The sequence below is a fragment of the Brienomyrus brachyistius genome, chromosome 4, assembly GCF_023856365.1.
Source record: "Brienomyrus brachyistius isolate T26 chromosome 4, BBRACH_0.4, whole genome shotgun sequence".
Classification (NCBI taxonomy): Eukaryota; Metazoa; Chordata; class Actinopteri; order Osteoglossiformes; family Mormyridae; genus Brienomyrus; species Brienomyrus brachyistius.
In genome coordinates this window covers 39,108,158-39,130,557 of record NC_064536.1, presented here as the reverse complement: position 1 = coordinate 39,130,557, position 22,400 = coordinate 39,108,158, and the positions used below count along the sequence as shown (strand labels likewise).

General features: G+C 44.9%; 20 non-coding genes across 20 annotated transcripts; all 20 read right to left on the bottom strand.

The window, feature by feature from the left end:
• Nucleotides 1–24: 24 nt before the first annotated feature.
• On the bottom strand, nt 25–96 carry trnag-ucc (transfer RNA glycine (anticodon UCC)). The gene has a single exon. It is a non-coding gene; the product is annotated as a tRNA-Gly (tRNA).
• Nucleotides 97–545: 449 nt separating this feature from the next.
• On the bottom strand, nt 546–618 carry trnam-cau (transfer RNA methionine (anticodon CAU)). Its single transcript has one exon. It is a non-coding gene; the product is annotated as a tRNA-Met (tRNA).
• A 957-nt stretch (nt 619–1,575) lies between these two features.
• On the bottom strand, nt 1,576–1,647 carry trnag-ucc (transfer RNA glycine (anticodon UCC)). Its single transcript has one exon. It is a non-coding gene; the product is annotated as a tRNA-Gly (tRNA).
• Nucleotides 1,648–2,096: 449 nt separating this feature from the next.
• Nucleotides 2,097–2,169, bottom strand: trnam-cau (transfer RNA methionine (anticodon CAU)). Its single transcript has one exon. It is a non-coding gene; the product is annotated as a tRNA-Met (tRNA).
• A 958-nt stretch (nt 2,170–3,127) lies between these two features.
• trnag-ucc (transfer RNA glycine (anticodon UCC)) lies at nt 3,128–3,199 on the bottom strand. The gene has a single exon. It is a non-coding gene; the product is annotated as a tRNA-Gly (tRNA).
• A 449-nt stretch (nt 3,200–3,648) lies between these two features.
• trnar-ccu (transfer RNA arginine (anticodon CCU)) lies at nt 3,649–3,721 on the bottom strand. Its single transcript has one exon. It is a non-coding gene; the product is annotated as a tRNA-Arg (tRNA).
• A 957-nt stretch (nt 3,722–4,678) lies between these two features.
• Nucleotides 4,679–4,750, bottom strand: trnag-ucc (transfer RNA glycine (anticodon UCC)). Its single transcript has one exon. It is a non-coding gene; the product is annotated as a tRNA-Gly (tRNA).
• A 449-nt stretch (nt 4,751–5,199) lies between these two features.
• On the bottom strand, nt 5,200–5,272 carry trnam-cau (transfer RNA methionine (anticodon CAU)). The gene has a single exon. It is a non-coding gene; the product is annotated as a tRNA-Met (tRNA).
• Nucleotides 5,273–6,229: 957 nt separating this feature from the next.
• trnag-ucc (transfer RNA glycine (anticodon UCC)) lies at nt 6,230–6,301 on the bottom strand. Its single transcript has one exon. It is a non-coding gene; the product is annotated as a tRNA-Gly (tRNA).
• A 449-nt stretch (nt 6,302–6,750) lies between these two features.
• Nucleotides 6,751–6,823, bottom strand: trnam-cau (transfer RNA methionine (anticodon CAU)). Its single transcript has one exon. It is a non-coding gene; the product is annotated as a tRNA-Met (tRNA).
• Nucleotides 6,824–7,780: 957 nt separating this feature from the next.
• trnag-ucc (transfer RNA glycine (anticodon UCC)) lies at nt 7,781–7,852 on the bottom strand. Its single transcript has one exon. It is a non-coding gene; the product is annotated as a tRNA-Gly (tRNA).
• A 703-nt stretch (nt 7,853–8,555) lies between these two features.
• On the bottom strand, nt 8,556–8,627 carry trnag-ucc (transfer RNA glycine (anticodon UCC)). The gene has a single exon. It is a non-coding gene; the product is annotated as a tRNA-Gly (tRNA).
• A 703-nt stretch (nt 8,628–9,330) lies between these two features.
• trnag-ucc (transfer RNA glycine (anticodon UCC)) lies at nt 9,331–9,402 on the bottom strand. The gene has a single exon. It is a non-coding gene; the product is annotated as a tRNA-Gly (tRNA).
• A 704-nt stretch (nt 9,403–10,106) lies between these two features.
• On the bottom strand, nt 10,107–10,178 carry trnag-ucc (transfer RNA glycine (anticodon UCC)). The gene has a single exon. It is a non-coding gene; the product is annotated as a tRNA-Gly (tRNA).
• A 2,000-nt stretch (nt 10,179–12,178) lies between these two features.
• trnam-cau (transfer RNA methionine (anticodon CAU)) lies at nt 12,179–12,251 on the bottom strand. Its single transcript has one exon. It is a non-coding gene; the product is annotated as a tRNA-Met (tRNA).
• A 1,478-nt stretch (nt 12,252–13,729) lies between these two features.
• Nucleotides 13,730–13,802, bottom strand: trnam-cau (transfer RNA methionine (anticodon CAU)). Its single transcript has one exon. It is a non-coding gene; the product is annotated as a tRNA-Met (tRNA).
• A 703-nt stretch (nt 13,803–14,505) lies between these two features.
• On the bottom strand, nt 14,506–14,578 carry trnam-cau (transfer RNA methionine (anticodon CAU)). Its single transcript has one exon. It is a non-coding gene; the product is annotated as a tRNA-Met (tRNA).
• A 5,353-nt stretch (nt 14,579–19,931) lies between these two features.
• Nucleotides 19,932–20,004, bottom strand: trnam-cau (transfer RNA methionine (anticodon CAU)). Its single transcript has one exon. It is a non-coding gene; the product is annotated as a tRNA-Met (tRNA).
• Nucleotides 20,005–20,186: 182 nt separating this feature from the next.
• trnag-ucc (transfer RNA glycine (anticodon UCC)) lies at nt 20,187–20,258 on the bottom strand. Its single transcript has one exon. It is a non-coding gene; the product is annotated as a tRNA-Gly (tRNA).
• Nucleotides 20,259–20,707: 449 nt separating this feature from the next.
• trnam-cau (transfer RNA methionine (anticodon CAU)) lies at nt 20,708–20,780 on the bottom strand. Its single transcript has one exon. It is a non-coding gene; the product is annotated as a tRNA-Met (tRNA).
• Nucleotides 20,781–22,400: the final 1,620 nt, after the last annotated feature.

Genomic DNA, 22,400 nt, shown 5'->3' with positions numbered 1-22,400 from the left:
AGAGAAGGAGGTCATAAGTAAGGCTGCGTTGGCCGGGAATCGAACCCGGGTCAATTGCTTGGAAGGCAGCTATGCTAGCCACTATACCACCAACGCCTGAGTTGAAAAAGCTGTGTAGCGATTATTTTTTATCTTTCCACAAACCTGCTAGCAGTATGTCTGGTTCTGGTCCAGTTCTGGTGTTGTGATACAAGTGTAACAGTCAACAAGTATAAGGCCCTCGTCACAGATTTAGCTGTTGCCGAATTTTGTTGATGCTCCATTGGCTACTGTTGTAGGTGAAATCTAAGCCATGGGATGCGGATGACTGTACAGATGCTTGCATCTGAGATCAGTTTGGGCTAGACGTTGAAATTGGAAGGTTTCTTGATCCGCTATGAAACGAGTAATGGTATCTACTTCTGAAGAAGTTCTTTTGCACAGTTATGGAAGTACGCTGGGCTGATGCCACATGAGTGACATAAAAACATCTATTAGAATCTGTGGGAGAGTGATTTTGTAAAAGTGCAGCTATGCATGGGAACTGTTTCAGCAAGTAAATAAACTGCCCCGTGTGAGGGTCAAACTCACGACCTTCAGATTATGAGACTGACGCGCTACCGACTGCGCTAACAAGGCTTTCACTGGCATAAGCAGCCCTGTTTTGCCAGTGTGCTAACTCATCTGGAAGGCAGATTTATAGATTGATGGAGTAATGCTTGTTTCAGTTTCTATAACGCAGCGGGTTATTGATGACATGCTGTTCAGCTGGACTATAAGCACCTGAAGACACTCACAGAGAAGGAGGTCATAAGTAAGGCTGCGTTGGCCGTGAATCGAACCCAGGTCAACTGCTTGGAAGGCAGCTATGCTAGCCACAATACCACCAACGCCGAAGTTGAAAATGTTTCGTAGCGATTATCTTTTATCTTTCCACAAACCTGCTAGCAGTTTGTCTGGTTCTGGTCCAGGTCTGGTGTTGTGATACAAGTGTAACAGTCAACAAGTATGTGGCCCTCGTCACAGATTTTGCTGTTGCCGAATTTTGTTGTCGCTCGATTGGCTACTGTTGCAGGTGAAATCTTAGCCATGGGATGCGGATGACTGTACAGATGCTTGCATCTGAGATCAGTTTGGGCTAGACGTTGAAATTGGAAGGTTTGTGGATCCGCTATGACACGAGTAATGGTATCTACTTCTGAAGAAGTTCTTTTGCACAGTTATGGAAGGACGCTGGGCTGATGCCACATGAGTGACATAAAAACATCTATTAGAATCTGTGGGAGAGTGATTTTGTAAAAGTGCAGCTATGCATGGGAACTGTTTCAGCAAGTAAATAAACTGCCCTGTGTGAGTGTTGAACTCACGACCTTCAGATTATGAGGCTGACGCGCTACCGACTGCGCTAACGAGGCTTTCACTGACATAAGCAGCCCTGTTTGCCAGTGTGCTAACAAATCTGGAAGGCAGATATATAGATTGATGGAGTAATGCTTGTTTCAGTTTCTATAACGCAGCGGGTTATTGATGACATGCTGTTCAGCTGGACTATAAGCACCTGAAGACACTCACAGAGAAGGAGGTCATAAGTAAGGCTGCGTTGGCCGGGAATCGAACCCGGGTCAATTGCTTGGAAGGCAGCTATGCTAGCCACTATACCACCAACGCCAAAGTTTAAAAAGTTTTGTAGCGATTATCTTTTATCTTTCCACAAACCTGCTAGCAGTATGTCTGGTTCTGGTCCAGGTCTGGTGTTGTGATACAAGTGTAACAGTCAACAAGTATATGGCCCTCGTCACAGATTTTGCTGTTGCCAAATTTTTTTGATGCTCGATTGGCTACTGTTGTAGGTGAAATCTTAGCCATGGGATGCGGATGACTGTACAGATGCTTGCATCTGAGATCAGTTTGGGCTAGACGTTGAAATTGGAAGGTTTGTGGATCCGCTATGAGACGAGTAATGGTATCTACTTCTGAAGAAGTTCTTTTGCACAGTTATGGAAGTACGCTGGGCTGATGCCACATGAGTGACATAAAAACATCTATTAGAATCTGTGGGAGAGTGATTTTGTAAAAGTGCAGCTATGCATGGGAACTGTTTCAGCAAGTAAATAAACTGCCCCGTGTGAGGGTCAAACTCACGACCTTCAGATTATGAGACTGACGCGCTACCGACTGCGCTAACAAGGCTTTCACTGGCATAAGCAGCCCTGTTTTGCCAGTGTGCTAACTCATCTGGAAGGCAGATTTATAGATTGATGGAGTAATGCTTGTTTCAGTTTCTATAACGCAGCGGGTTATTGATGACATGCTGTTCAGCTGGACTATAAGCGCCTGAAGACACTCACAGAGAAGGAGGTCATAAGTAAGGCTGCGTTGGCCGTGAATCGAACCCAGGTCAACTGCTTGGAAGGCAGCTATGCTAGCCACTATACCACCAACGCCAAAGTTTAAAAAGTTTTGTAGCGATTATCTTTTATCTTTCCACAAACCTGCTAGCAGTATGTCTGGTTCTGGTCCAGGTCTGGTGTTGTGATACAAGTGTAACAGTCAACAAGTATATGGCCCTCGTCACAGATTTTGCTGTTGCCGAATTTTGTTGTTGCTCGATTGGCTACTGTTGCAGTTGAAATCTTAGCCATGGGATGCGGATGACTGTACAGATGCTTGCATCTGAGATCAGTTTGGGCTAGATGTTGAAATTGGAAGGTTTGTGGATCCGCTATGAGACGAGTAATGGTATCTACTTCTGAAGAAGTTCTTTTGCACAGTTATGGAAGTACGCTGGGCTGATGCCACATGAGTGACATAAAAACATCTATTAGAATCTGTGGGAGAGTGATTTTGTAAAAGTGCAGCTATGCATGGGAACTGTTTCAGCAAGTAAATAAACTGCCCTGTGTGAGGGTCGAACTCACGACCTTCAGATTATGAGACTGACGCGCCACCGACTGCGCTAACGAGGCTTTCACTGGCATAAGCAGCCCTGTTTTGCCAGTCTGCTAACTCATCTGGAAGGCAGATATATATTTTGATGGAGTAATGCTTGTTTCAGTTTCTATAACGCAGCGGGTTATTGATGACATGCTGTTCAGCTGGACTATAAGCACCTGAAGACACTCACAGAGAAGGAGGTCATAAGTAAGGCTGCGTTGGCCGGGAATCGAACCCGGGTCAATTGCTTGGAAGGCAGCTATGCTAGCCACTATACCACCAACGCCTGAGTTGAAAAAGCTGTGTAGCGATTATTTTTTATCTTTCCACAAACCTGCTAGCAGTATGTCTGGTTCTGGTCCAGTTCTGGTGTTGTGATACAAGTGTAACAGTCAACAAGTATAAGGCCCTCGTCACAGATTTAGCTGTTGCCGAATTTTGTTGATGCTCCATTGGCTACTGTTGTAGGTGAAATCTAAGCCATGGGATGCGGATGACTGTACAGATGCTTGCATCTGAGATCAGTTTGGGCTAGACGTTGAAATTGGAAGGTTTCTTGATCCGCTATGAAACGAGTAATGGTATCTACTTCTGAAGAAGTTCTTTTGCACAGTTATGGAAGTACGCTGGGCTGATGCCACATGAGTGACATAAAAACATCTATTAGAATCTGTGGGAGAGTGATTTTGTAAAAGTGCAGCTATGCATGGGAACTGTTTCAGCAAGTAAATAAACTGCCCCGTGTGAGGGTCAAACTCACGACCTTCAGATTAGGAGACTGACGCGCTACCGACTGCGCTAACAAGGCTTTCACTGGCATAAGCAGCCCTGTTTTGCCAGTGTGCTAACTCATCTGGAAGGCAGATTTATAGATTGATGGAGTAATGCTTGTTTCAGTTTCTATAACGCAGCGGGTTATTGATGACATGCTGTTCAGCTGGACTATAAGCACCTGAAGACACTCACAGAGAAGGAGGTCATAAGTAAGGCTGCGTTGGCCGTGAATCGAACCCAGGTCAACTGCTTGGAAGGCAGCTATGCTAGCCACAATACCACCAACGCCGAAGTTGAAAATGTTTCGTAGCGATTATCTTTTATCTTTCCACAAACCTGCTAGCAGTTTGTCTGGTTCTGGTCCAGGTCTGGTGTTGTGATACAAGTGTAACAGTCAACAAGTATGTGGCCCTCGTCACAGATTTTGCTGTTGCCGAATTTTGTTGTCGCTCGATTGGCTACTGTTGCAGGTGAAATCTTAGCCATGGGATGCGGATGACTGTACAGATGCTTGCATCTGAGATCAGTTTGGGCTAGACGTTGAAATTGGAAGGTTTGTGGATCCGCTATGACACGAGTAATGGTATCTACTTCTGAAGAAGTTCTTTTGCACAGTTATGGAAGGACGCTGGGCTGATGCCACATGAGTGACATAAAAACATCTATTAGAATCTGTGGGAGAGTGATTTTGTAAAAGTGCAGCTATGCATGGGAACTGTTTCAGGAAGTAAATAAACTGCCCTGTGTGAGTGTCGAACTCACGACCTTCAGATTATGAGGCTGACGCGCTACCGACTGCGCTAACGAGGCTTTCACTGACATAAGCAGCCCTGTTTGCCAGTGTGCTAACAAATCTGGAAGGCAGATATATAGATTGATGGAGTAATGCTTGTTTCAGTTTCTATAACGCAGCGGGTTATTGATGACATGCTGTTCAGCTGGACTATAAGCACCTGAAGACACTCACAGAGAAGGAGGTCATAAGTAAGGCTGCGTTGGCCGGGAATCGAACCCGGGTCAATTGCTTGGAAGGCAGCTATGCTAGCCACTATACCACCAACGCCAAAGTTTAAAAAGTTTTGTAGCGATTATCTTTTATCTTTCCACAAACCTGCTAGCAGTATGTCTGGTTCTGGTCCAGGTCTGGTGTTGTGATACAAGTGTAACAGTCAACAAGTATATGGCCCTCGTCACAGATTTTGCTGTTGCCAAATTTTTTTGATGCTCGATTGGCTACTGTTGTAGGTGAAATCTTAGCCATGGGATGCGGATGACTGTACAGATGCTTGCATCTGAGATCAGTTTGGGCTAGACGTTGAAATTGGAAGGTTTGTGGATCCGCTATGAGACGAGTAATGGTATCTACTTCTGAAGAAGTTCTTTTGCACAGTTATGGAAGTACGCTGGGCTGATGCCACATGAGTGACATAAAAACATCTATTAGAATCTGTGGGAGAGTGATTTTGTAAAAGTGCAGCTATGCATGGGAACTGTTTCAGCAAGTAAATAAACTGCCCCGTGTGAGGGTCAAACTCACGACCTTCAGATTATGAGACTGACGCGCTACCGACTGCGCTAACAAGGCTTTCACTGGCATAAGCAGCCCTGTTTTGCCAGTGTGCTAACTCATCTGGAAGGCAGATTTATAGATTGATGGAGTAATGCTTGTTTCAGTTTCTATAACGCAGCGGGTTATTGATGACATGCTGTTCAGCTGGACTATAAGCACCTGAAGACACTCACAGAGAAGGAGGTCATAAGTAAGGCTGCGTTGGCCGTGAATCGAACCCAGGTCAACTGCTTGGAAGGCAGCTATGCTAGCCACAATACCACCAACGCCGAAGTTGAAAATGTTTCGTAGCGATTATCTTTTATCTTTCCACAAACCTGCTAGCAGTTTGTCTGGTTCTGGTCCAGGTCTGGTGTTGTGATACAAGTGTAACAGTCAACAAGTATGTGGCCCTCGTCACAGATTTTGCTGTTGCCGAATTTTGTTGTCGCTCGATTGGCTACTGTTGCAGGTGAAATCTTAGCCATGGGATGCGGATGACTGTACAGATGCTTGCATCTGAGATCAGTTTGGGCTAGACGTTGAAATTGGAAGGTTTGTGGATCCGCTATGACACGAGTAATGGTATCTACTTCTGAAGAAGTTCTTTTGCACAGTTATGGAAGGACGCTGGGCTGATGCCACATGAGTGACATAAAAACATCTATTAGAATCTGTGGGAGAGTGATTTTGTAAAAGTGCAGCTATGCATGGGAACTGTTTCAGGAAGTAAATAAACTGCCCTGTGTGAGTGTCGAACTCACGACCTTCAGATTATGAGGCTGACGCGCTACCGACTGCGCTAACGAGGCTTTCACTGACATAAGCAGCCCTGTTTGCCAGTGTGCTAACAAATCTGGAAGGCAGATTTATAGATTGATGGAGTAATGCTTGTTTCAGTTTCTATAACGCAGCGGGTTATTGATGACATGCTGTTCAGCTGGACTATAAGCACCTGAAGACACTCACAGAGAAGGAGGTCATAAGTAAGGCTGCGTTGGCCGGGAATCGAACCCGGGTCAATTGCTTGGAAGGCAGCTATGCTAGCCACTATACCACCAACGCCAAAGTTTAAAAAGTTTCGTAGCGATTATCTTTTATCTTTCCACAAACCTGCTAGCAGTATGTCTGGTTCTGGTCCAGGTCTGGTGTTGTGATACAAGTGTAACAGTCAACAAGTATATGGCCCTCGTCACAGATTTTGCTGTTGCCAAATTTTTTTGATGCTCGATTGGCTACTGTTGTAGGTGAAATCTTAGCCATGGGATGCGGATGACTGTACAGATGCTTGCATCTGAGATCAGTTTGGGCTAGATGTTGAAATTGGAAGGTTTGTGGATCCGCTATGAGACGAGTAATGGTATCTACTTCTGAAGAAGTTCTTTTGCACAGTTATGGAAGTACGCTGGGCTGATGCCACATGAGTGACATAAAAACATCTATTAGAATCTGTGGGAGAGTGATTTTGTAAAAGTGCAGCTATGCATGGGAACTGTTTCAGCAAGTAAATAAACTGCCCCGTGTGAGGGTCAAACTCACGACCTTCAGATTATGAGACTGACGCGCTACCGACTGCGCTAACAAGGCTTTCACTGGCATAAGCAGCCCTGTTTTGCCAGTCTGCTAACTCATCTGGAAGGCAGATTTATAGATTGATGGAGTAATGCTTGTTTCAGTTTCTATAACGCAGCGGGTTATTGATGACATGCTGTTCAGCTGGACTATAAGCACCTGAAGACACTCACAGAGAAGAAGGTCATAAGTAAGGCTGCGTTGGCCGTGAATCGAACCCAGGTCAACTGCTTGGAAGGCAGCTATGCTAGCCACTATACCACCAACGCCGAAGTTGAAAATGTTTCGTAGCGATTATCTTTCATCTTTCCACAAACCTGCTAGCAGTTTGTCTGGTTCTGGTCCAGGTCTGGTGTTGTGATACAAGTGTAACAGTCAACAAGTATGTGGCCCTCGTCACAGATTTTGCTGTTGCCGAATTTTGTTGTCGCTCGATTGGCTACTGTTGCAGATGAAATCTTAGCCATGGGATGCGGATGACTGTACAGATGCTTGCATCTGAGATCAGTTTGGGCTAGACGTTGAAATTGGAAGGTTTGTGGATCCGCTATGACACGAGTAATGGTATCTACTTCTGAAGAAGTTCTTTTGCACAGTTATGGAAGGACGCTGGGCTGATGCCACATGAGTGACATAAAAACATCTATTAGAATCTGTGGGAGAGTGATTTTGTAAAAGTGCAGCTATGCATGGGAACTGTTTCAGGAAGTAAATAAACTGCCCTGTGTGAGTGTCGAACTCACGACCTTCAGATTATGAGGCTGACGCGCTACCGACTGCGCTAACGAGGCTTTCACTGACATAAGCAGCCCTGTTTGCCAGTGTGCTAACAAATCTGGAAGGCAGATTTATAGATTGATGGAGTAATCCTTGTTTCAGTTTCTATAACGCAGCGGGTTATTGATGACATGCTGTTCAGCTGGACTATAAGCACCTGAAGACACTCACAGAGAAGGAGGTCATAAGTAAGGCTGCGTTGGCCGGGAATCGAACCCGGGTCAATTGCTTGGAAGGCAGCTATGCTAGCCACTATACCACCAACGCCAAAGTTTAAAAAGTTTCGTAGCGATTATCTTTTATCTTTCCACAAACCTGCTAGCAGTATGTCTGGTTCTGGTCCAGGTCTGGTGTTGTGATACAAGTGTAACAGTCAACAAGTATATGGCCCTCGTCACAGATTTTGCTGTTGCCAAATTTTTTTGATGCTCGATTGGCTACTGTTGTAGGTGAAATCTTAGCCATGGGATGCGGATGACTGTACAGATGCTTGCATCTGAGATCAGTTTGGGCTAGACGTTGAAATTGGAAGGTTTGTGGATCCGCTATGAGACGAGTAATGGTATCTACTTCTGAAGAAGTTCTTTTGCACAGTTATGGAAGGACGCTGGGCTGATGCCACATGAGTGACATAAAAACATCTATTAGAATCTGTGGGAGAGTGATTTTGTAAAAGTGCAGCTATGCATGGGAACTGTTTCAGGAAGTAAATAAACTGCCCTGTGTGAGTGTCGAACTCACGACCTTCAGATTATGAGGCTGACGCGCTACCGACTGCGCTAACGAGGCTTTCACTGACATAAGCAGCCCTGTTTGCCAGTGTGCTAACAAATCTGGAAGGCAGATTTATAGATTGATGGAGTAATGCTTGTTTCAGTTTCTATAACGCAGCGGGTTATTGATGACATGCTGTTCAGCTGGACTATAAGCACCTGAAGACACTCACAGAGAAGGAGGTCATAAGTAAGGCTGCGTTGGCCGGGAATCGAACCCGGGTCAATTGCTTGGAAGGCAGCTATGCTAGCCACTATACCACCAACGCCTGAGTTGAAAAAGCTGTGTAGCGATTATTTTTTATCTTTCCACAAACCTGCTAGCAGTATGTCTGGTTCTGGTCCAGTTCTGGTGTTGTGATACAAGTGTAACAGTCAACAAGTATAAGGCCCTCGTCACAGATTTAGCTGTTGCCGAATTTTGTTGATGCTCGATTGGCTACTGTTGTAGGTGAAATCTTAGCCATGGGATGCGGATGACTGTACAGATGCTTGCATCTGAGATCAGTTTGGGCTAGACGTTGAAATTGGAAGGTTTGTGGATCCGCAATGAGACGAGTAATGGTATCTTCTTCTGAAGAAGTTCTTTTGCACAGTTATGGAAGTACGCTGGGCTGATGCCACATGAGTGACATAAAAACATCTATTAGAATCTGTGGGAGAGTGATTTTGTAAAAGTGCAGCTATGCATGGGAACTGTTTCAGCAAGTAAATAAACTGCCCTGTGTGAGTGTCCAACTCACAACCTTCATATTATGAGGCTGACGTGCTACCGACTGCGCTAACGAGGCTTTCACTGGCATAAGCAGCCCTGTTTGCCAGTGTGCTAACAAATCTGGAAGGCAGATTTATAGATTGATGGAGTAATGCTTGTTTCAGTTTCTATAACGCAGCGGGTTATTGATGACATGCTGTTCAGCTGGACTATAAGCACCTGAAGACACTCACAGAGAAGGAGGTCATAAGTAAGGCTGCGTTGGCCGGGAATCGAACCCGGGTCAATTGCTTGGAAGGCAGCTATGCTAGCCACTATACCACCAACGCCAAAGTTTAAAAAGTTTCGTAGCGATTATCTTTTATCTTTCCACAAACCTGCTAGCAGTATGTCTGGTTCTGGTCCAGGTCTGGTGTTGTGATACAAGTGTAACAGTCAACAAGTATATGGCCCTCGTCACAGATTTTGCTGTTGCCAAATTTTTTTGATGCTCGATTGGCTACTGTTGTAGGTGAAATCTTAGCCATGGGATGCGGATGACTGTACAGATGCTTGCATCTGAGATCAGTTTGGGCTAGACGTTGAAATTGGAAGGTTTGTGGATCCGCTATGAGACGAGTAATGGTATCTACTTCTGAAGAAGTTCTTTTGCACAGTTATGGAAGTACGCTGGGCTGATGCCACATGAGTGACATAAAAACATCTATTAGAATCTGTGGGAGAGTGATTTTGTAAAAGTGCAGCTATGCATGGGAACTGTTTCAGCAAGTAAATAAACTGCCCCGTGTGAGTGTCGAACTCACGACCTTCAGATTATGAGGCTGACGCGCTACAGACTGCGCTAACGAGGCTTTCACTGGCATAAGCAGCCCTGTTTTGTCAGTGTGCTAACTCATCTGGAAGGCAGATTTATAGCTTGATGGAGTAATGCTTGTTTCAGTTTCTATAACGCAGCGGGTTATTGATGACATGCTGTTCAGCTGGACTATAAGCACCTGAAGACACTCACAGAGAAGGAGGTCATAAGTAAGGCTGCGTTGGCCGGGAATCGAACCCGGGTCAATTGCTTGGAAGGCAGCTATGCTAGCCACTATACCACCAACGCCTGAGTTGAAAAAGCTGTGTAGCGATTATTTTTTATCTTTCCACAAACCTGCTAGCAGTATGTCTGGTTCTGGTCCAGTTCTGGTGTTGTGATACAAGTGTAACAGTCAACAAGTATAAGGCCCTCGTCACAGATTTAGCTGTTGCCGAATTTTGTTGATGCTCGATTGGCTACTGTTGTAGGTGAAATCTTAGCCATGGGATGCGGATGACTGTACAGATGCTTGCATCTGAGATCAGTTTGGGCTAGACGTTGAAATTGGAAGGTTTGTGGATCCGCAATGAGACGAGTAATGGTATCTTCTTCTGAAGAAGTTCTTTTGCACAGTTATGGAAGTACGCTGGGCTGATGCCACATGAGTGACATAAAAACATCTATTAGAATCTGTGGGAGAGTGATTTTGTAAAAGTGCAGCTATGCATGGGAACTGTTTCAGCAAGTAAATAAACTGCCCTGTGTGAGTGTCGAACTCACAACCTTCATATTATGAGGCTGACGCGCTACCGACTGCGCTAACGAGGCTTTCACTGGCATAAGCAGCCCTGTTTTTCCAGTGTGCTAACTCATCTGGAAGGCAGATATATAGATTGATGGAGTAATGCTTCTTTCAGTTTCTATAACGCAGCGGGTTATTGATGACATGCTGTTCAGCTGGACTATAAGCACCTGAAGACACTCACAGAGAAGGAGGTCATAAGTAAGGCTGCGTTGGCCGTGAATCGAACCCGGGTCAACTGCTTGGAAGGCAGCTATGCTAGCCACAATACCACCAACGCCGAAGTTGAAAACGTTTCGTAGCGATTATCTTTTATCTTTCCACAAACCTGCTAGCAGTTTGTCTGGTTCTGGTCCAGGTCTGGTGTTGTGATACAAGTGTATCAGTCAACAAGTATATGGCCCTCGTCACAGATTTTGCTGTTGCCGAATTTTGTTGTCGCTCGATTGCCTACTGTTGCAGGTGAAATCTTAGCCATGGGATGCGGATGACTGTACAGATGCTTGCATCTGAGATCAGTTTGGGCTAGACGTTGAAATTGGAAGGTTTGTGGATCCGCTATGAGATGAGTAATGGTATCTACTTCTGAAGAAGTTCTTTTGCACAGTTATGGAAGTACGCTGGGCTGATGCCACATGAGTGACATAAAAACATCTATCAGAATCTGTGGGAGAGTGATTTTGTAAAAGTGCAGCTATGCATGGGAACTGTTTCAGGAAGTAAATAAACTGCCCCGTGTGAGTGTTGAACTCACGACCTTCAGATTATGAGACTGACGCGCTACCGACCTCGCTAACGAGGCTTTCACTGACATAAGCAGCCCTGTTTGCCAGTGTGCTAACACATCTGGAAGGCAGATTTATAGATTGATGGAGTAATGCTTGTTTCAGTTTCTATAACGCAGCGGGTTATTGATGACATGCTGTTCAGCTGGACTATAAGCACCTGAAGACACTCACAGAGAAGGAGGTCATAAGTAAGGCTGCGTTGGCCGGGAATCGAACCCGGGTCAATTGCTTGGAAGGCAGCTATGCTAGCGACTATACCACCAACGCCAAAGTTTAAAAAGTTTCGTAGCGATTATCTTTTATCTTTCCACAAACCTGCTAGCAGTATGTCTGGTTCTGGTCCAGGTCTGGTGTTGTGATACAAGTGTAACAGTCAACAAGTATATGGCCCTCGTCACAGATTTTGCTGTTGCCGAATTTTTTTGATGCTCGATTGGCTACTGTTGTAGGTGAAATCTTAGCCATGGGATGCGGATGACTGTACAGATGCTTGCATCTGAGATCAGTTTGGGCTAGACGTTGAAATTGGAAGGTTTGTGGATCCGCAATGAGACGAGTAATGGTATCTTCTTCTGAAGAAGTTCTTTTGCACAGTTATGGAAGTACGCTGGGCTGATGCCACATGAGTGACATAAAAACATCTATTAGAATATGTGGGAGAGTGATTTTATAAAAGTGCAGCTATGCATGGGAACTGTTTCAGCAAGTAAATAAACTGCCCCGTGTGAGGGTCGAACTCACGACCTTCAGATTATGAGACTGACGCACTACCGACTGCGCTAACGAGGCTTTCACTGGCATAAGCAGCCCTGTTTTGCCAGTGTGCTAACTCATCTGGAAGGCAGATTTATAGATTGATGGAGTAATGCTTGTTTCAGTTTCTTTAACGCAGCGGGTTATTGATGACATGCTGTTCAGCTGGACTATAAGCACCTGAAGACACTCACAGAGAAGGAGGTCATAAGTAAGGCTCCGTTGGCCGGGAATCGAACCCAGGTGAACTGCTTGGAAGGCAGCTATGCTAGCCACTATACCACCAACGCCTGAGTTGAAAAAGCTGTGTAGCGATTATCTTTTATCTTTCCACAAACCTGCTAGCAGTTTGTCTGGTTCTGGTCCAGGTCTGGTGTTGTGATACAAGTGTATCAGTCAACAAGTATATGGCCCTCGTCACAGATTTTGCTGTTGCCGAATTTTGTTGTCGCTCGATTGCCTACTGTTGCAGGTGAAATCTTAGCCATGGGATGCGGATGACTGTACAGATGCTTGCATCTGAGATCAGTTTGGGCTAGACGTTGAAATTGGAAGGTTTGTGGATCCGCTATGAGATGAGTAATGGTATCTACTTCTGAAGAAGTTCTTTTGCACAGTTATGGATGTACGCTGGGCTGATGCCACATGAGTGACATAAAAACATCTATCAGAATCTGTGGGAGAGTGATTTTGTAAAAGTGCAGCTATGCATGGGAACTGTTTCAGGAAGTAAATAAACTGCCCCGTGTGAGTGTTGAACTCACGACCTTCAGATTATGAGACTGACGCGCTACCGACCTCGCTAACGAGGCTTTCACTGACATAAGCAGCCCTGTTTGCCAGTGTGCTAACACATCTGGAAGGCAGATTTATAGATTGATGGAGTAATGCTTGTTTCAGTTTCTATAACGCAGCGGGTTATTGATGACATGCTGTTCAGCTGGACTATAAGCACCTGAAGACACTCACAGAGAAGGAGGTCATAAGTAAGGCTGCGTTGGCCGGGAATCGAACCCGGGTCAATTGCTTGGAAGGCAGCTATGCTAGCGACTATACCACCAACGCCAAAGTTTAAAAAGTTTCGTAGCGATTATCTTTTATCTTTCCACAAACCTGCTAGCAGTATGTCTGGTTCTGGTCCAGGTCTGGTGTTGTGATACAAGTGTAACAGTCAACAAGTATATGGCCCTCGTCACAGATTTTGCTGTTGCCGAATTTTTTTGATGCTCGATTGGCTACTGTTGTAGGTGAAATCTTAGCCATGGGATGCGGATGACTGTACAGATGCTTGCATCTGAGATCAGTTTGGGCTAGACGTTGAAATTGGAAGGTTTGTGGATCCGCAATGAGACGAGTAATGGTATCTTCTTCTGAAGAAGTTCTTTTGCACAGTTATGGAAGTACGCTGGGCTGATGCCACATGAGTGACATAAAAACATCTATTAGAATCTGTGGGAGAGTGATTTTATAAAAGTGCAGCTATGCATGGGAACTGTTTCAGCAAGTAAATAAACTGCCCCGTGTGAGGGTCGAACTCACGACCTTCAGATTATGAGACTGACGCACTACCGACTGCGCTAACGAGGCTTTCACTGGCATAAGCAGCCCTGTTTTGCCAGTGTGCTAACTCATCTGGAAGGCAGATTTATAGATTGATGGAGTAATGCTTGTTTCAGTTTCTTTAACGCAGCGGGTTATTGATGACATGCTGTTCAGCTGGACTATAAGCACCTGAAGACACTCACAGAGAAGGAGGTCATAAGTAAGGCTCCGTTGGCCGGGAATCGAACCCAGGTGAACTGCTTGGAAGGCAGCTATGCTAGCCACTATACCACCAACGCCTGAGTTGAAAAAGCTGTGTAGCGATTATTTTTTATCTTTCCACAAACCTGCTAGCAGTATGTCTGGTTCTGGTCCAGGTCTGGTGTTGTGATACAAGTGTAACAGTCAACAAGTATAAGGCCCTCGTCACAGATTTAGCTGTTGCCGAATTTTGTTGATGCTCCATTGGCTACTGTTGTAGGTGAAATCTTAGCCATGGGATGCGGATGACTGTACAGATGCTTGCATCTGAGATCAGTTTGGGCTAGACGTTGAAATTGGAAGGTTTCTTGATCCGCTATGAAACGAGTAATGGTATCTACTTCTGAAGAAGTTCTTTTGCACAGTTATGGAAGTACGCTGGGCTGATGCCACATGAGTGACATAAAAACATCTATTAGAATCTGTGGGAGAGTGATTTTGTAAAAGTGCAGCTATGCATGGGAACTGTTTCAGCAAGTAAATAAACTGCCCCGTGTGAGGGTCGAACTCACGACCTTCAGATTATGAGACTGACGCGCTACCGACTGCGCTAACGAGGTTTTCACTGGCATAAGCAGCCCTGTTTTGCCAGTGTGCTAACTCATCTGGAAGGCAGATTTATAGATTGATGGAGTAATGCTTGTTTCAGTTTCTATAACGCAGCGGGTTATTGATGACATGCTGTTCAGCTGGACAATAAGCACCTGAAGACACTCACAGAGAAGGAGGTCATAAGTAAGGCTGCGTTGGCTGTGAATCGAACCAGGGTCAACTGCTTGGAAGGCAGCTATGCTAGCCACAATACCACCAACGCCAAAGTTGAAAATGTTTCGTAGCGATTATCTTTTATCTTTCCACAAACCTGCTAGCAGTTTGTCTGGTTCTGGTCCAGGTCTGGTGTTGTGATACAAGTGTAACAGTCAACAAGTATATGGCCCTCGTCACAGATTTTGCTGTTGCCGAATTTTGTTGTCGCTCGATTGTCTACTGTTGCAGGTGAAATCTTAGCCATGGGATGCGGATGACTGTACAGATGCTTGCATCTAAGATCAGTTTGGGCTAGACGTTGAAATTTGAAGGTTTGTGGATCCGCTATGAGACGAGTAATGGTATCTACTTCTGAAGAAGTTCTTTTGCACAGTTATGGAAGTACGCTGGGCTGATGCCACATGAGTGACATAAAAACATCTATTAGAATCTGTGGGAGAGTGATTTTGTAAAAGTGCAGCTATGCATGGGAACTGTTTCAGGAAGTAAATAAACTGCCCTGTGTGAGTGTCGAACTCACGACCTTCAGATTATGAGGCTGACGCGCTACCGACTGCGCTAACGAGGCTATCACTAACATAAGCAGCCCTGTTTGCCAGTGTGCTAACACATCTGGAAGGCAGATGTATAGATTGAAGGAGTAATGCTTCTTTCAGTTTCTATAATGCAGCAGGATATTGATGACATGCTGTTCAGCTGGATTATAAGCACCTGAAGACACTCACAGAGAAGGAGGTCATAAGTAAGGCTGCGTTGGCCGTGAATCGAACCCAGGTCAACTGCTTGGAAGGCAGCTATGCTAGCCACTATACCACCAACGCGGAAGTTGAAAAAGTTTCGTAGCGATTATCTTTTATCTTTCCACAAACCTGCTAGCAGTATGTCTGGTTCTGGTCCAGGTCTGGTGTTGTGATACAAGTGTAACAGTCAACAAGTATATGGCCCTCGTCACAGATTTTGCTGTTGCCAAATTTTGTTGATGCTCGATTGGCTACTGTTGTAGGTGAAATCTTAGCCATGGCATGCGGATGACTGTACAGATGCTTGCATCTGAGATCAGTTTGGGCTAGACGTTGAAATTGGAAGGTTTGTGGATCCGCAATGAGACGAGTAATGGTATTTTCTTCTGAAGAAGTTCTTTTGCACAGTTATGGAAGTACGCTGGGCTGATGCCACATGAGTGACATAAAAACATCTATTAGAATCTGTGGGAGAGTGATTTTGTAAAAGTGCAGCTATGCATGGGAACTGTTTCAGCAAGTAAATAAACTGCCTGTGTGAGTGTCGAACTCACAACCTTCATATTATGAGGCTGACGCGCTACCGACTGCGCTAACGAGGCTTTCACTGGCATAAGCAGCCCTGTTTTGCCAGTGTGCTAACTCATCTGGAAGGCAGATATATAGATTGATGGAGTAATGCTTCTTTCAGTTTCTATAACGCAGCGGGTTATTGATGACATGCTGTTCAGCTGGACTATAAGCACCTGAAGACACTCACAGAGAAGGAGGTCATAAGTAAGGCTGCGTTGGCCGGGAATCGAACCCAGGTGAACTGCTTGGAAGGCAGCTATGCTAGCCACTATACCACCAACGCCTGAGTTGAAAAAGCTGTGTAGCGATTATTTTTTATCTTTCCACAAACCTGCTAGCAGTATGTCTGGTTCTGGTCCAGGTCTGGTGTTGTGATACAAGTGTAACAGTCAACAAGTATATGGCCCTCGTCACAGATTTTGCTGTTGCCGAATTTTTTTGATGCTCGATTGGCTACTGTTGTAGGTGAAATCTTAGCCATGGGATGCGGATGACTGTACAGATGCTTGCATCTAAGATCAGTTTGGGCTAGACGTTGAAATTTGAAGGTTTGTGGATCCGCTATGAGACGAGTAATGGTATCTACTTCTGAAGAAGTTCTTTTGCACAGTTATGGAAGTACGCTGGGCTGATGCCACATGAGTGACATAAAAACATCTATTAGAATCTGTGGGAGAGTGATTTTGTAAAAGTGCAGCTATGCATGGGAACTGTTTCAGGAAGTAAATAAACTGCCCTGTGTGAGTGTCGAACTCACGACCTTCAGATTATGAGGCTGACGCGCTACCGACTGCGCTAACGAGGCTATCACTAACATAAGCAGCCCTGTTTGCCAGTGTGCTAACACATCTGGAAGGCAGATGTATAGATTGAAGGAGTAATGCTTCTTTCAGTTTCTATAATGCAGCAGGATATTGATGACATGCTGTTCAGCTGGATTATAAGCACCTGAAGACACTCACAGAGAAGGAGGTCATAAGTAAGGCTGCGTTGGCCGTGAATCGAACCCAGGTCAACTGCTTGGAAGGCAGCTATGCTAGCCACTATACCACCAACGCGGAAGTTGAAAAAGTTTCGTAGCGATTATCTTTTATCTTTCCACAAACCTGCTAGCAGTATGTCTGGTTCTGGTCCAGGTCTGGTGTTGTGATACAAGTGTAACAGTCAACAAGTATATGGCCCTCGTCACAGATTTTGCTGTTGCCAAATTTTGTTGATGCTCGATTGGCTACTGTTGTAGGTGAAATCTTAGCCATGGCATGCGGATGACTGTACAGATGCTTGCATCTGAGATCAGTTTGGGCTAGACGTTGAAATTGGAAGGTTGGTGGATCCGCAATGAGTCGAGTAATGGTATCTTCTTCTGAAGAAGTTCTTTTGCACAGTTATGGAAGTACGCTGGGCTGATGCCACATGAGTGACATAAAAACATCTATTAGAATCTGTGGGAGAGTGATTTTGTAAAAGTGCAGCTATGCATGGGAACTGTTTCAGCAAGTAAATAAACTGCCTGTGTGAGTGTCGAACTCACAACCTTCATATTATGAGGCTGACGCGCTACCGACTGCGCTAACGAGGCTTTCACTGGCATAAGCAGCCCTGTTTTGCCAGTGTGCTAACTCATCTGGAAGGCAGATATATAGATTGATGGAGTAATGCTTCTTTCAGTTTCTATAACGCAGCGGGTTATTGATGACATGCTGTTCAGCTGGACTATAAGCACCTGAAGACACTCACAGAGAAGGAGGTCATAAGTAAGGCTGCGTTGGCCGGGAATCGAACCCAGGTGAACTGCTTGGAAGGCAGCTATGCTAGCCACTATACCACCAACGCCTGAGTTGAAAAAGCTGTGTAGCGATTATTTTTTATCTTTCCACAAACCTGCTAGCAGTATGTCTGGTTCTGGTCCAGGTCTGGTGTTGTGATACAAGTGTAACAGTCAACAAGTATATGGCCCTCGTCACAGATTTTGCTGTTGCCGAATTTTTTTGATGCTCGATTGGCTACTGTTGTAGGTGAAATCTTAGCCATGGGATGCGGATGACTGTACAGATGCTTGCATCTAAGATCAGTTTGGGCTAGACGTTGAAATTTGAAGGTTTGTGGATCCGCTATGAGACGAGTAATGGTATCTACTTCTGAAGAAGTTCTTTTGCACAGTTATGGAAGTACGCTGGGCTGATGCCACATGAGTGACATAAAAACATCTATTAGAATCTGTGGGAGAGTGATTTTGTAAAAGTGCAGCTATGCATGGGAACTGTTTCAGGAAGTAAATAAACTGCCCTGTGTGAGTGTCGAACTCACGACCTTCAGATTATGAGGCTGACGCGCTACCGACTGCGCTAACGAGGCTATCACTAACATAAGCAGCCCTGTTTGCCAGTGTGCTAACACATCTGGAAGGCAGATGTATAGATTGAAGGAGTAATGCTTCTTTCAGTTTCTATAATGCAGCAGGATATTGATGACATGCTGTTCAGCTGGATTATAAGCACCTGAAGACACTCACAGAGAAGGAGGTCATAAGTAAGGCTGCGTTGGCCTTGAATCGAACCCAGGTCAACTGCTTGGAAGGCAGCTATGCTAGCCACTATACCACCAACGCGGAAGTTGAAAAAGTTTCGTAGCGATTATCTTTTATCTTTCCACAAACCTGCTAGCAGTATGTCTGGTTCTGGTCCAGGTCTGGTGTTGTGATACAAGTGTAACAGTCAACAAGTATATGGCCCTCGTCACAGATTTTGCTGTTGCCAAATTTTGTTGATGCTCGATTGGCTACTGTTGTAGGTGAAATCTTAGCCATGGCATGCGGATGACTGTACAGATGCTTGCATCTGAGATCAGTTTGGGCTAGACGTTGAAATTGGAAGGTTGGTGGATCCGCAATGAGTCGAGTAATGGTATCTTCTTCTGAAGAAGTTCTTTTGCACAGTTATGGAAGTACGCTGGGCTGATGCCACATGAGTGACATAAAAACATCTATTAGAATCTGTGGGAGAGTGATTTTGTAAAAGTGCAGCTATGCATGGGAACTGTTTCAGCAAGTAAATAAACTGCCTGTGTGAGTGTCGAACTCACAACCTTCATATTATGAGGCTGACGCGCTACCGACTGCGCTAACGAGGCTTTCACTGGCATAAGCAGCCCTGTTTTGCCAGTGTGCTAACTCATCTGGAAGGCAGATATATAGATTGATGGAGTAATGCTTCTTTCAGTTTCTATAACGCAGCGGGTTATTGATGACATGCTGTTCAGCTGGACTATAAGCACCTGAAGACACTCACAGAGAAGGAGGTCATAAGTAAGGCTGCGTTGGCCGGGAATCGAACCCAGGTGAACTGCTTGGAAGGCAGCTATGCTAGCCACTATACCACCAACGCCTGAGTTGAAAAAGCTGTGTAGCGATTATTTTTTATCTTTCCACAAACCTGCTAGCAGTATGTCTGGTTCTGGTCCAGGTCTGGTGTTGTGATACAAGTGTAACAGTCAACAAGTATAAGGCCCTCGTCACAGATTTAGCTGTTGTCGAATTTTGTTGATGCTCCATTGGCTACTGTTGTAGGTGAAATCTTAGCCATGGGATGCGGATGACTGTACAGATGCTTGCATCTGAGATCAGTTTGGGCTAGATGTTGAAATTGGAAGGTTTCTTGATCCGCTATGAAACGAGTAATGGTATCTACTTCTGAAGAAGTTCTTTTGCACAGTTATGGAAGTACGCTGGGCTGATGCCACATGAGTGACATAAAAACATCTATTAGAATCTGTGGGAGAGTGATTTTGTAAAAGTGCAGCTACGCATGGGAACTGTTTCAGCAAGTAAATAAACTGCCCCGTGTGAGGGTCGAACTCACGACCTTCAGATTATGAGACAGACGCGCTACCGACTGCGCTAACGAGGCTTTCACTGGCATAAGCAGCCCTGTTTTGCCAGTGTGCTAACTCATCTGGAAGGCAGATTTATAGATTGATGGAGTAATGCTTGTTTCAGTTTCTTTAACGCAGCGGGTTATTGATGACATGCTGTTCAGCTGGACTATAAGCACCTGAAGACACTCACAGAGAAGGAGGTCATAAGTAAGGCTGCGTTGGCCGGGAATCGAACCCGGGTCAATTGCTTGGAAGGCAGCTATGCTAGCCACTATACCACCAACGCCAAAGTTTAAAAAGTTTCGTAGCGATTATCTTTTATCTTTCCACAAACCTGCTAGCAGTATGTCTGGTTCTGGTCCAGGTCTGGTGTTGTGATACAAGTGTAACAGTCAACAAGTATATGGCCCTCGTCACAGATTTTGCTGTTGCCGAATTTTTTTGATGCTCGATTGGCTACTGTTGTAGGTGAAATCTTAGCCATGGGATGCGGATGACTGTACAGATGCTTGCATCTGAGATCAGTTTGGGCTAGACGTTGAAATTGGAAGGTTTGTGGATCCGCAATGAGACGAGTAATGGTATCTTCTTCTGAAGAAGTTCTTTTGCACAGTTATGGAAGTACGCTGGGCTGATGCCACATGAGTGACATAAAAACATCTATTAGAATCTGTGGGAGAGTGATTTTATAAAAGTGCAGCTATGCATGGGAACTGTTTCAGCAAGTAAATAAACTGCCCCGTGTGAGGGTCGAACTCACGACCTTCAGATTATGAGACTGACGCGCTACCGACTGCGCTAACGAGGCTTTCACTGGCATAAGCAGCCCTCTTTTGCCAGTGTGCTAACTCATCTGGAAGGCAGATTTATAGATTGATGGAGTAATGCTTGTTTCAGTTTCTTTAACGCAGCGGGTTATTGATGACATGCTGTTCAGCTGGACAATAAGCAGCTGAAGACACTCACAGAGAAGGAGGTCATAAGTAAGGCTGCGTTGGCCGTGAATCGAACCAGGGTCAACTGCTTGGAAGGCAGCTATGCTAGCCACAATACCACCAACGCCGAAGTTGAAAATGTTTCGTAGCGATTATCTTTTATCTTTCCACAAACCTGCTAGCAGTTTGTCTGGTTCTGGTCCAGGTCTGGTGTTGTGATACAAGTGTAACAGTCAACAAGTATATGGCCCTCGTCACAGATTTTGCTGTTGCCGAATTTTGTTGTCGCTCGATTGTCTACTGTTGCAGGTGAAATCTTAGCCATGGGATGCGGATGACTGTACAGATGCTTGCATCTAAGATCAGTTTGCGCTAGACATTGAAATTGGAAGGTTTGTGGATCCGCTATGAGACGAGTAATGGTATCTACTTCTGAAGAAGTTCTTTTGCACAGTTATGGAAGTACGCTGGGCTGATGCCACATGAGTGACATAAAAACATCTATTAGAATCTGTGGGAGAGTGATTTTGTAAAAGTGCAGCTATGCATGGGAACTGTTTCAGGAAGTAAATAAACTGCCCTGTGTGAGTGTCGAACTCACGACCTTCAGATTATGAGGCTGACGCGCTACCGACTGCGCTAACGAGGCTTTCACTGACATAAGCAGCCCTGTTTGCCAGTGTGCTAACACATCTGGAAGGCAGATGTATAGATTGAAGGAGTAATGCTTCTTTCAGTTTCTATAATGCAGCAGGATATTGATGACATGCTGTTCAGCTGGACTATAAGCACCTGAAGACACTCACAGAGAAGGAGGTCATAAGTAAGGCTGCGTTGGCCGTGAATCGAACCCGGGTCAACTGCTTGGAAGGCAGCTATGCTAGCCACAATACCACCAACGCCGTAGTTGAAAATGTTTCGTAGCAATTATCTTTTATCTTTCCACAAACCTCCTAGCAGTATGTCTGGTTTTGGTCCAGGTCTGGTGTTGTGATACAAGTGTAACAGTCAAGAAGTATATGGCTCTCGTCACAGATTTTGCTGTTGTCGAATTTTGTTGATGCTCGATTGGCTACTGTTGCAGGTGAAATCTTAGCCATGGGATGCGGATGACTCTACAGATGCTTGCATCTGAGATCAGTTTGGGCTAGACGTTGAAATTGGAAGGTTTGTGGATCCGCTATGAGACGAGTAATGGTATCTACTTCTGAAGAAGTTCTTTTGCACAGTTATCTAAGTACGCTGGGCTGATGCCACATGAGTGACATAAAAACATCTATTAGAATCTGTGGGAGAGTGATTTTGTAAAAGTGCAGCTATGCATGGGAACTGTTTCAGGAAGTAAATAAACTGCCCCGTGTTAGTGTCAAACTCACAACCTTCATATTATGAGGCTGACGCGCTACCGACTGCGCTAACGAGGCTTTCACTGGCATAAGCAGCCCTGTTTTGCCAGTGTGCTAACTCATCTGGAAGGCAGATATATAGATTGA